The following is a 12,856-nucleotide window of genomic DNA, read 5'->3' as shown; positions in this document are numbered from 1 at the left end:
GCACTCCACTGTTTCCTAGACTGAACTGATAAATACCAACGCAGACATTTACGTCCTCCCACACTCCCTTCTGAGCATGTTTTAGCTAGGTTTTGGTCATTGTCCACTATGAGTCTTGTCTTAGGGTTTTATTGCTGTGAAGAGACACCATGACCGTAGCAACTCTTTATTTATTTTGCGAAAGGGTTTCTCTGTGTAGCCCTTGCTGTCCTGGAACTCACTTTGTAGACCAGGCTGGCCTCAGACTCACGAAGACCCATCTGCCTTTGCCTCCTGAGTGCTGTGATTAAAGGCATGTGCCACCAACATCCAGCACCACGGCAACTCTTACAATGGAAAATATCTAATTTATTTGGCTTATACTTCCAGGTCACTGTCCAGCACTGAGGAGTCAGGGCAGGAGCTCAGGCAGATCATGGAGGAATGCTGCTTTCTGCCTCACTTCAGAACATGCTTAACTAGCTTTTTAGAAAATATTATTTTTTATGATTATATTATAATTGTATCTCCCTCTTCCCTTTACTCCCTTTAAAACCTCCCATGCATCCTTCATTGTTCTCCTTCAAATTTATAGCCTTTTTCATTCATTATTGATTTATATATATAAATTTTATATATATACATAAATACAGCCTACTCAGTCTGTATAATGTTATTTTTATGTGTGTTAGCTAGCTTTGTATACAGCCCAGCACCAACTACCAAGGGAATGGTGCTGCCTGCAGTGGACTGAACCCTCCTACATGAATCTGCAGTTAAGGTCACTCCCTGCAGGCATGCCCACAGGCCAACCTGGTCTGGCCAATTCCTCAGTGGAGGTTTCCTTCCCAGATGACTCTTCTATGTGTCAAGTTGACACAGCTCCCATATATCACCAGATAGTCATAGAATACTTAAAAAAAATCACCCTCTCATTGTATAGTCCAGGCTGACCTTGAACCAGCAACTCTCTTACCCCAGTCTCCTAGGTGCTGGGATCACAAGCATCATCAGGCTTGCCTTATAATGTGCACTTTATCAAGGCCTCGAGATGCTAATTTCTGAGCACTGGGCTCCCTGCCTGTTCTTCCTACTTGGGTGCTAAAGTCACCAATCCAGGGGGTGGGGAATAAAAATCAGTTGTTGCTGAAGATATTCTGAAGAACAGTTCCTGGTAACGTCTTTTAGTCAAGCCTGCAGATGGGCAAAACGTTTGCAGATGTTATGGACATATACGGCTAAGAAGGGACAAGCCAACAATAGAGTTAGTAAGTATGGCTAGAGAAGTCCCCTGGGAGATTCTAGGAGAGTGAGTCTGCTGGGGGATGAGCTGTCAGAGACGAGCGTTCCAACCAGAACACCGTGTCCTTGATGAATATTGACTCGATGACTCACGGACAAGTAAACTTCAGGGGGATTTGCAGGACACCTTCACAGTGAAGGTGAAATCCGAACTCTACGTCTCCTGCCCTCTTTCTAGGGAACTTAGGTGAAAGTCTTCCACAATCTCTCTCTATTCATTAAAGGAGGTTTCTCAGTGGAACCCAGAGCTCATCCAGACAGGTAGTCGCCCTAACCAGCTTGCTCAGAAGAGCCCCTCTCCATCTGCTGAGTGCTGGAATTACAGGCTGGCTGCTGTGCCCACCTGGCATTTGATGGATTCTGGGGATCCACTCCAGTCCTCATACTCATACACAAGCGCCTTGACTGCTGAGCCATCGCCGCAGCCTAAAGACTCTTGGGATCATCTATTCGGATGTGCCATGAAGGGTGCTTCTGGGTTTGGTGGCTAACGTAGAAGGAGGACCCACTTCAAAACAGAACTTATCTCAGAGAGGATGGAGTCTTGATCAGACAATGGCTGCCAATTCCCTACCTAACCCGAGGAAGGACTTGTGAGCTCTGATAGAGAAAGAGTTAGAAATTGAAGAGGTGTTTCCCAAGACACTCATTAAGGACTTAAGGAAGCAGACTTGGACAAAGACCTGAGTTTTCTTCCAGGGGAAACTGAGGCAGAAGATTGGCAGTTAGGAGACATTGCGGCCACCACCCTTGGGCCTGGCTAGAGGATATCTCTCAGATGGCCAACTAGTACTTCTGAAAGCATCTGTCATATCCCTGGGGATGCCTGGAAATGCTTCAGAGCATGGAAACCAGAAAGATGTAATGTCTGAAAGGGAAGGAAGGATGGTGTGGGAGGGACATCAAGTTATACGGCACACACTGTAGGTGTGATTAATAAAGAAAACACCAACGATATAAATATAAACTAGGGACAGATGGTGAGGGTGAAGAGTGGACCTTCGAGCCCTGCTTAGGTGCAGGGAATGAGAAGGAGCCCTTGTGGTTGTACGGGTCAGAACTTCCCACAGAGCAGTACCCCCAACAGCTTGTGGGTCTAGAAACAATTTGTTTATTCTGCGCAGAGAAACATGCTTGCTCATGCACGTGTTTCTCTTACTCTAGTCCTTAAAGTTTGCAGTTCAGGCTTGTGGACACATTCTGACCCTTAAGGCCGTTGCCGCTTTTGTATGGCACCAAGGGGACAGAGAACAGGGAGCTAGCATTTTCAGAACATCATCTACATGTCAGAAGGTCATCTCAGCACGTATCATATCAGTTGATCCTGGCATCGGCACTGAAGACTGTCAGTGAGAGACTGCAGGAATTCAAACTGGGAGGGCAGGACGTGATGCATCTGGGAAGAAGTACCATGTAGGGGCTGGAGAGATGGCTCAGAGGTTAAGAGCATTTCCTGCTCCTTCAAAGATCCTGAGTTCAATTCCCAGAAACCACATGGTGGCTCACAACCATCTGTAATGAGGTCTGGTGCCCTCCTCTGGCCTGCAGGCATACACACAGACAGAATATTATATACATAATAAATAAATAAATATTTAAAAAAAAGAAGTACCTTGTCTTAAAGAAGAGATAAACGTCTCCCGGGCTTGGGAGACCAGATGGAAACCTCGGATAACTGAATAATAAAACTGACAGAACCAGGTTCCCTCTGTGCTGTTTTTGGAGAGTAATTAGTCACTGCCTTCATTTAACTTTGCTGCTGTGATAGAAAGCCCTGACCAAAGCATCTTAAGGGAGAAAGAACTCATTTTGTCTTACAGTTCCAGAGGAAGGCAGTCTCTCGTGGCAGGAAAGACGCGGCAACAGGCAGGGAAAGCAAGCTGGCAAGAGCAGAAACTGGCTGGTGGCTCTACAGCCATACTGAGTTAGCAGAAAGTGAACAGGAAGTAGGGATGGTCTACAAACCATCAAAGGCCCACCACCAGGGAGGCTCTACCCCCTAAAGAGCCCACAACCTTCCCAAGCAGTACTACCAGCTGGGGACCAAGTGTTCGATCATGTGAGGCTATGGGGACATTTCTCATTCCCACCACAACAGACATGGATGCGTACAGAGAGGCAAATGCAGAGGTGAAGACTTGAGTGCCATCCAGATACCACCAAAAGGGAAAATGAAAGAATCCAGATACCACCAAAAGAAAAAGCCAAAGAATCCAGATACTGCCAAAGGGAAAAGCCTAAAAACCCAGATACCGCCAAAGGGGAAAGCCTAAGAACCCAGATACCACCAAAGGGAAAAGCCAAAGAATGCATGTCTCAGCCATGCCCCTCTGCTTGGAAGAGACGCAACCGGAGACATTGGTCTGAGGCTCTGAAATATTTGGCTCCTCTCACTCCACGCTCCTAACAGACTTTCTGATTTTGATGTAGCTCTGTTGTGGCCCTTATTTAAGGAAGAGAATTCATGGTATAATTGGGATTCCAGTGAGAAATTGCCTTTCTCTAAGGTCTGCCCACAGGGAGGGCACAGACTGGTTACATTCAGATGATCTACCTGAGTTACAGGACAACTGTCTCCCTTGTAAAAATAATAAACAGGAAGAGTTTACGCATCACCATGGAAAACAGAGTTACAGGAAGTCTGGCCTTCAGCAATGTCTGCTCTCTGGACACTATCCAAGCCAACTGGTTAAACTCACAGTAACGAGGACCTGGGCAGTCTTTTACTGTTTTAATCATGGAAAGTTAATAAGTTGTATATTAACGTCACCCAGTGAAGCCTTTTAGAATGAATTAGTAGCTTCCAAGTGGTCACAGTGTGACTCTCTATGTCACTGTCCCAGTTTTTTTCAGTTGATGACATTGAGTACAATGGAACTAAAACTAGTCATATTACACCGGAGAGTGTTGCGTTTAGATCAGCCTGACTCTAAAGCCTGGGGTCTTTTTGTGTATCACATTGGGTAAGATGCTTCCTAATTCACAACAATTTCCACAGACAGTATTACTTCGCTCCTCATACGAACCGGAATGTAAGGGCAGTGACCCAGCCAGGGCAGCCTTGTGCTGTACCTTACCAGGGCTATGAGGGCCCTGCAGCTGTGTCCAGGGTGGGAGACACAGTGATAGGTTCTTCTTTCAGCACATCCAGTGAGATTGTTTGAAGACTAAGAGGGAGTTAGCTCCCAAAGGAAGACAGGAGAGGAAAGCCTTCAAAGTAAAGAAATGTAAGAGTCACATAAAAATTTAGGAACTTCTGCCTGCAGGTCAGTTTGTAAGTCAAGTAAGTAGGAAAGAAGATTCTCTGTGAGTCAAAACTCCTCGAGGCATCTCCAAATAATCCATCCCAGAGCTCTGGGGCTCGGTAAGTCTCACCACCCCTAGTCCTGAGGCCTTCTGGTCTTTGCTAAACTTGCTTTTGCCTTCTATGAAAAGGCACACGTCACCGTCCATTCCAAAGCACCTGGTTGTCAATGCTGACCCCTGCTGGCCAGCTCATGATAGGGCATGAGGATGTTAGATTGGGTATCCAGCATCATTTAACTAGGCGTAAGAGTGTTTACAAGCAAAGCATCCTAGCCATCATCACTCACAGGTCTTACAGGGGACCTCAGGGCTCCTAGGGGTGAGTGCCTGCCTATTGCTCCAGCACACTTCACACTGGGAGTGAGGCAGGCCAGGGATCCTGGCAGTATCTTCAGACACCACTGTAATGTCATTTTCTCCTAAGGCTGCTGCCTTCAGAATTGCCCCTGGTGTGGAACACGGAGACTGAGCTATGCCTCCGCCCTCCAGAGAAAAGTCCTGGACACATCATCATGGAATGTTTCCCTGGCCTTGGCCCATGCATTTCTACATTCCTCTTCCCAGTGGAAAAATAAAGGCAGATTTCCCTGCTCAGTTTCCTATATGGAACTCTCTATCCAGGTAAACATGGTGATCCTTCAGCGTATGAGGCTTTTCAAATCATCATCTCCTCTAGACATCCGTGTTATAATTTGTTCTAGCTAAGTTAAAGGTAGTAGTGGATTATTGCTTCCTGGCATAGACTGATCGATACTAAGAACACATGGTGTAGAGTTTGCTGTTCTTTATGCACTCTTTGCCTTATGCCCAAAAGATCTCTCTTTAGATGTATAATGTCTCTAAACGAAGGCCCTTAAAAATGTCCGAGGCATTTGCATCATATTGGAACGTAATAAAAAGCTGGCCAATGTGGTTATTAGTTGCCTGGCTCTAGAGACGGAAAACTGCAAAAGCAGCACCAATACATGCTTCATCTCCTCCCTGGGCTCAAAACCAGACTCTTTATGTATTATTCAGATGTCATTTCACCTTGGATATATAGAAACCCTTATGTTAAAAATTAAGATATTATATCCCAAGAAATACCAACTAGTCAACTGTGGTCAAAATTGCCTATAAAACCTCCTCTGAAACAACCTCAAGTAGATAAAGGGCCCATAACTTTATTTAATCTGGCATGTAAATTTAATTTTTATAATCTTTTTTTTAACACTTTTCAATTCTAATATCCCTAAGCAAAGTTCTACAAGCCATCTATCCCATGGGGGACATGCTGCCTGGCAAGTCTTCAAGCAATAGATGTTTGACCCGCCGTACAGGACACTAAATCTTCTGAACTGAAAATGACCTTTTGGCTGCGTGGTAATTCTCCTAGCCTCATAATATCTTAAAGCACTGACCACTGGTACCAGACTGCATGCTGTTGCCCTGCGTTGGGGTCACAGTGAAGACTGAAAGAAGCTTCCGTGCTGTGCTAGAGATGGGCACTGAGCCACAATCAAACTAGTCTTCTAAAACTTCCAATTCCAGGGATCTACGAGTATTCTTTTTCCATGCTGCAGTACATGAATCATGAAAATAGAAAAAATCAAACTATGACTTTTTAGCATGGTTCTTTCGTAACTAGAAGACATGAAGTTGGACTGGGAGATCAGCTGGTTAAACACAGACGACACCCTTCAGTGGCTGCCACTGGGGAAACGGATACGCCCTGCCATTTTGTTGGGACTTCTCACAATCTAAATAACACGCCATGTTTTAAAAGTAATCACTGTCCCTAGTATCATCATTTACTTGCTGTTTGGACATGCATGCTTCCTAATTGCATTAGTATGGATAAACAGGACCCGAAGATGAGGCAGTACAGACATGTTTCCAACACCCCACAGTACCTGTTCCTGTGCCTCCAATTCTGTTATCCGACAGGAAGAACTTGCTGTTCTCACCGGGTCTGGAAAGAGGTTGCCGAGAAATGACGGTGGCAGCGAGGAGAGGAGGGCTACTCCATACCCGTCCCAGCGTGGCAGAGCTAAGGGCCACTCCGCGCCATCCTTCCCGCTGGGGTGCGCAGGTCAGTGGAGTCGGATTACTTTTCATTTGTTACTTTATCAGCCAATTGGTTATCCCTCTGGAAAATATAACAAAGGAGGAATAAAACATACATGAGCGTGCAGTCTGCTGTTACAGGGCATTGTGACACCGAGCCTACGCAGGCAGCATCCACCCTTCATTATTAGCTGGTGCGCAGCTCGGCCCGCAATACCGCGGACTAGCTCAGGCTTCCAGCAAGATTTCTCGGCTCTTCTCACGTGTGGAGTGGCTCCTTTCAGACTTCATTGTCTTTTTAGTCTAAGGCTAATATTAATCAGTTGAGCTAAAATTTCTGGGAAATAATAAAGGGGCATTTCAATGGCTTACTATCTTGATACAACTCTTCCCATAGCTTCACATTAACTTTTTGTCAAGAGGCACCCAGTTCACAGTCGTTTAATCTTTAGTTAACACTCTCAAACGCTCACACAATAAAGTCATGCAAGAAAGCAGCGCCAATGATGGCAGTCTCAGGTGGAGCTGGTGCTGCTCCTGGCTCCTGGGGCTAAAGGTTGGGTCTTCTCCAGAGCACACCTGAAGCCACTCTGAACGCTCGCTGCAGAACTCTGCCTCTAGGGGGCGTTTGTATTTTAGATAACAAAAATCTCATCCTCTCTTCCAGAGTTTAGAAAGCAACCCATCACACAGAAATGGGAGTGAGGGCGTGCCCCTAAAGAGATTTAAGAGCTAAATACTCCAATTCCAGCATCACTTCAGCCTAAGGACAGTGTCCCTTAAGAAAATATTTGCTGTGTTAACAAGGTATGGCTAGCTTTACAAAAAGTCCCAGCATCTGTTCCAAATTTAACTTAATAACAAACATTTCAGTAAAATTCATTATTCTTCACTTATTTCTCTTAAGTGACTAATATTTTAGTATTGTATAATTCATTAGTTTTAAAAGTGCATTGTAAAACTCAGGTAAAGACGGACTGTAGCTATGTTGAAGCAAGAAAGCAGTTTTTAAAAATAACAAAAAATAACAGAATAAAGTAGAGACCACCGGTTCTTATTGACTTGTTCTTTCTTACCAGTCACCCACTGGGTCCAGGCACAGGACTGGGTGCTAGAAAATACTGATTTAAAGGAAGGGCACAGGCTTTGGGATTGTGAATCTCAAGAGTTCCAGAGTTGCAGAAGGACGGTGATCAAGCCACTCACAGATGCTACAAGGTCACATAAAGCAGTAAACAATCTGGTCATGCTTCCCTGAACAAAAACAGCCAAGTACATCAGAAAAGAACCTCATGACGTGATTGCTGGTATAGGCCGAATGGGTGGATGAAGTAAAAAGGGCTTCCTGATGTACTCTCATATGTAAGAAGCTATTTGCTGTAGATCGATCCTGTTTTACACTATAAATGTGTATTACTGTCATTGGTTAAGAAAAAGCTGTCAGGCCAGTAGCTGGGCAAGAAGTTAGATGGGGAAGCCAAACTGAGAATGATGGGAAGAAGAAGGGCAGAGACAAGGGAGATGCCAGCGAGCTGCCCGGGATGCAAGACATGCTATAGAGGACAGGTAAAGCCACAGCTATGTGGCAATACATAGATGAATAGAAAAGGGTTAGTTTAAATATAAGAGTTAGCTAATAACAAGCCTGAGCTATTGGCTGAGATTTTATGAGTAATATAAACATCTGAGTGATTGTTTGGGACTGGGTAGTTGGGACAGGAAACATCCATTTATAGCTATTACACGCTTATACACAGAGGGTTTCTGAACGCACACCACCAAAGGATATTCCAGAGTCTGGTGAGACTTTGTAGAAGGAAAGAGTTTAAATGATGTTAGTCCAAGGGAAAACTGATGGGTGGTGCATGAGCAGCTGGTGTGAAAAGCATTAAACTAAAGGCACTGCAAAGTGGATAGTTCATAGATTTAAAAGGGACTTAGAAAATCCGGGGTAGAACTATAGGGACCTTTCTGGAGGTGGAAGATTGGAATAGAACCTTGGTGGTGGTGAGAGGGATGTGAAATGATAATCGTCATGGTTTGAATTCAAAATGTCCCATAGATTAACATTTTGAATATTTAGTCCCTAGCTGGTAGTATCATTTGGGAGATTCTGGGAACTTCAGGAGGTATGGGCAAATGGCAGAAGTAGGCCACTGTGGACAAGCCTTTGAAGGCTATACCCAGTCCCCGGCTCCTACCCTGGTCTACGTCCCAGTCTGCCACACTGTGAACGGGTTCTCTGTTATACTTAAGTTGGTGCCCTTCCTCCCTGCCAGGATGGACTGAAACCCTCTGAAATCACCAGTCAAAGCAAACTCTTCCCAGGTGATCTCTGCTGGGCACTTTGGTCTCTGTGATACAAAATAAACAGACACACTAATTCCCAAAGCCATGTTCCATTGAAGGAGCTCACACTGTCCCCTTAGAGGTTCATCTGTTGTAAGGAGACCACTTGTTTGTTTCCTGGCTACCCAGGCTCTAAAAATAACCACACAGAAACTGTATTAATTAAATCACTGCTAGGCCCGTTAGTTCTAGCTTCTTATTGGCTATCTCTTTCATATTAATTTAACCTATCTCCATTAATCTTTGTATCTCCACACGGCTGTGGCTTCCTGGGCAAAGTTCTATCTGGTGTCTGTCTCTGGTGGGGCTCCATGGCTTCTCTTTGACTCCGGCTCCTTTTTTCCAGCATTCAGTTTAGTTTTCCCCACCTAGCTCTATTCTTTTACCCTATCACAGGTCAAGACAGTTTCTTAACCAATGGTATTCACAGCTACAGAGGAGAATCCCACATCACTCATCAGAACCTTTTATACGTCATTCTCAATGAAAACATAAAGTTAGGATTATTTGAAGAAATAACTAAAATATTAGCACAGAATCTGCAGTGCCATCCATCAGACCAAGTCCTTGAATGCTTAACCAAAACAATGGGCATGGGAGTACACGGTCTTTCATTCAGATCTCATAGCTAAGAAGGCTCAAACAGCCCTCTTGTTAAACAAGGATGTGCAGGGACACACAGCTCTCACAAACGTCTTCAGACAAAGGCCTTCTAACAGTGTGAATAAAGGCAACATTGCTGTCTCTATTACAATCTGCATCACCTCCAGACATCATGGCTATGGTGTGAATATGGCTGTCTCCCCACAGGCCCGTATGAACCCTTCATCTCCAGGTGGTTATGTTATTTTGAGAGGTGACCTTGCTAGAAGAAGCAGCCCTTGTGGTTTTGAAGGTCAGACACGATCCCCAGTCCCTTCCCCTCTCTGTTTCCTGCCCACCATGAGGTGAACAACCTCCTCCTCCACATATTACTCCTTTCACAATGTTCAGTCAAAGTATATGGACTCAGAGAACCACAGACAGAAACCTTTCCCTCTGTAAGTTCTTTGTCAAGTATTTTGACACAGAGAAGACATGTCTGACTAGCAACAACTGTTTAGGTGTGATTATTAATCATTAATTTCATCATCGCCATCATTATTATTTTTTGCAGGACTTGGGCCACCATTGTTGTATTCTTTGTTGTGGACGCTTTTTATTATTTGGGGTTTGGTTTGGTTTGGTTTACAGCACTGGGGATGGAACCCAGGACCTTACATACGCCAGGAAGACATTTTGTTACTGATCTACACATCCAGTCTCACGCCTTCACTTGCAAGTTTCAAAGCAATCGGCAATCTGATCAGAACTCATGGTGTTAAATGAATTTGGAAAGGAAAGTACAGTTTGTTTCTTAGATTCTGTAAGATGAAGACGCCACCGCACAAGTGTCTCAGCCACAACTACACAGTGACTCCGGCAGCTCAGTAGAATCAAGTTCTGTATGCCATAGGAGGGCAAAGAAGTGAATTCCTAGTGTGTTTTATTATTTTTAAAAGCTTTTAAAACATTTTCTTTTCTTGATAACTTTATCTATAAAGCCCACCATCCTGGTTTCAAAGCTGAGGACCATTGTTCCCCCCTGGAGAGCTTGGAAAATATTTTGTATATAGTTTTAAAGTTACAAAGGGACTGAGATTTTAATTTGGCCAACTACAAATATGTAGAAAGCATGGAACCTTAGAAGGCGAAAGAAGAATTAGATCAGAATGTTCAAGATTCTGGCAACGATCCTAAGAATGTTCACGCCTAGGGCTACACAGACTAACCCAAAGCAAAGGCCTGCAGCTTGGCTGGGCTTGAGGCATTTCTAAAGAGCTCCCCAAGTGGTTCTAGGGAGCTGCCCCATTGAGAGCTGCTGTTGACCCCACATCAGAGAGAGCAGACTGGGAGAGCTCTTTAGTCAAGTAACATGGAAAACACCTGCCAGCCGGGCGCCCTCTGGAAAACGGTTCCGCAGCTCAGGTTTCCTAAGAAAACATTTGCTGACCATAATGACATCCATGTGATTAAACACAAAGTCAAACTTGGTTTCAGAGAATTTCGCCCAAGCTCCAGGATCTGAAAAATATCCCTCTTTTCTTAGATTTCCAGCAAGTCACTTTCTTTATCTCTTCTGTAAGAAGAAGAAGAGCACGTGACCTCTTTAATCCCTCTCAGAACTACTGTAAACGGCCAACCACAACATGTCAGTAATTACACTATGGACTCTTTATAGCTCACTGCTTTCTGGGGTTAGTTTGAACTGATGTATGTGTGCGTGCACGTGTGTGTGTGTGTATGTGTGTGTGTGTGTGTGTGCCTCTTATGTCTTTTTTCATTCCAGTTTGGTTTCTTGTTTGTCTGTTTGAGAGAGAGAGAGAGAGAGAGAGAGAGAGAGAGAGAGAGAGAGAGAGAGAGAGAGCGAATGCAGTTGGGTGAGTGAAGAGGTGGGGAGGAGTTGGGAGAGGGGAAACTATGCTCAGAATATATTGTACGGAAAACAGAGGCCGGTGGACCTCCTGTGAGGTCAAGACCAGAAGACCAGCCTGCTCTAAACAGGGAGTTTCAGGGACAGCCAGAGATATGTAGGGAGACTCTGTCTCAAAGGAAGAGGGGGAGGAGCAGCAGCAGGAACAGGACGCGGGTATTGTTTTCTTCCCTCCCTCAATCAGAACGGAGAGCTCTGGAAGAGTTTTGAGAGTTTGAGTGTGCAATCCTGATGAATTTCAGCCCAGGCATATAGTCCATCACCAAGTTGAATGACTTATACAACAAGCGAAAGCTGCTTCCTGTCACGTCACGTGAGGCATTTTACCCAATGATGTCGTGATTCAAAGACGGTCGCCATGATGGTGGGGGCAAGATAAGAAGAAGGTGGGAGTAACCAATACTAACAAGACTGTCTCACTTAAGTCCTAAAAACGAATGGAGTGGTTAAAAATATAGAGCTTATTCCTAAAATGCAGTGTTATCTCAGTAGGTCCCAGTGTCGTCTCCCTCGTCCCTCGGACTGAACTTTGGTCTGGCTGTTCCCTTCAGAACGCCAGCCTAGTGTGTCTCTGTGTCTGGCCTGCACTACACGGTTTTAGGATGAGTCATGAGAACACAGTTTATTCTTATTTTTTATTACATTTATTTGTTTACTTTGTGTGAGTGGGCGGTTGTGTGTCACGATGTGAATGTGGAAGTCAAAGACAGCTTCTGGGAGTAGGTTCTCTCTTTCCACCATGTGGGGGTCCCAGGGTTTGAACTCACGTTTTAAGGCGTGGCAGCAGGTACCTTTCCCCACTGAACATCTTGCCAGCCCCTAAGTTAGAAGAGACTCTCCCATCTCAGTGTTTGAACCCTCAGTATCTTATCAAATTCCCCATTCCTCACACTTGATACCCTGAACTACTTTCAATAAGAACACTTAAGGTCTAGTTCACCAAAATCCTTCCTATCCCTGATGTTTCCTTCCTAGTAATTTTCCATCTGCTGGTCCAAACTTTGCCCCTGGGCTATGAATCTGGACTGGCTCATATTGGACTCAGAATGGGGCCCAGTTCCATACCCCTTTCCCATATTATAATCATTACTGAATAAAGCATGCTTATACTACTTTTAAAAAGAAAGCATTCATTGAACTATTCTATATTGTCATTTTATAAAAGAAGACCATAAAATGGGAGCAGTTAAGGAAACTTCCCAAGGTTCCCAGGTAGGAGATAGTGAACCTCAGCTTTGAAAATGGGCTCACTGGCTGGTCTAACAAAGTTCTAACCCATTGCACAGCTTGGCTTCTAGGGCTCATAAGTGGAGGGGAACTGGGGCGTGCGGTTTCCTTTCTTACCAACCTGCGGCTGAGTGG

This window comes from Microtus pennsylvanicus, chromosome 5, assembly GCF_037038515.1.
Source record: "Microtus pennsylvanicus isolate mMicPen1 chromosome 5, mMicPen1.hap1, whole genome shotgun sequence".
Lineage (NCBI taxonomy): Eukaryota > Metazoa > Chordata > Mammalia > Rodentia > Cricetidae > Microtus > Microtus pennsylvanicus.
The sequence above is the reverse complement of the archived record's forward strand: the minus strand, read 5'-3'. Positions refer to the sequence as shown.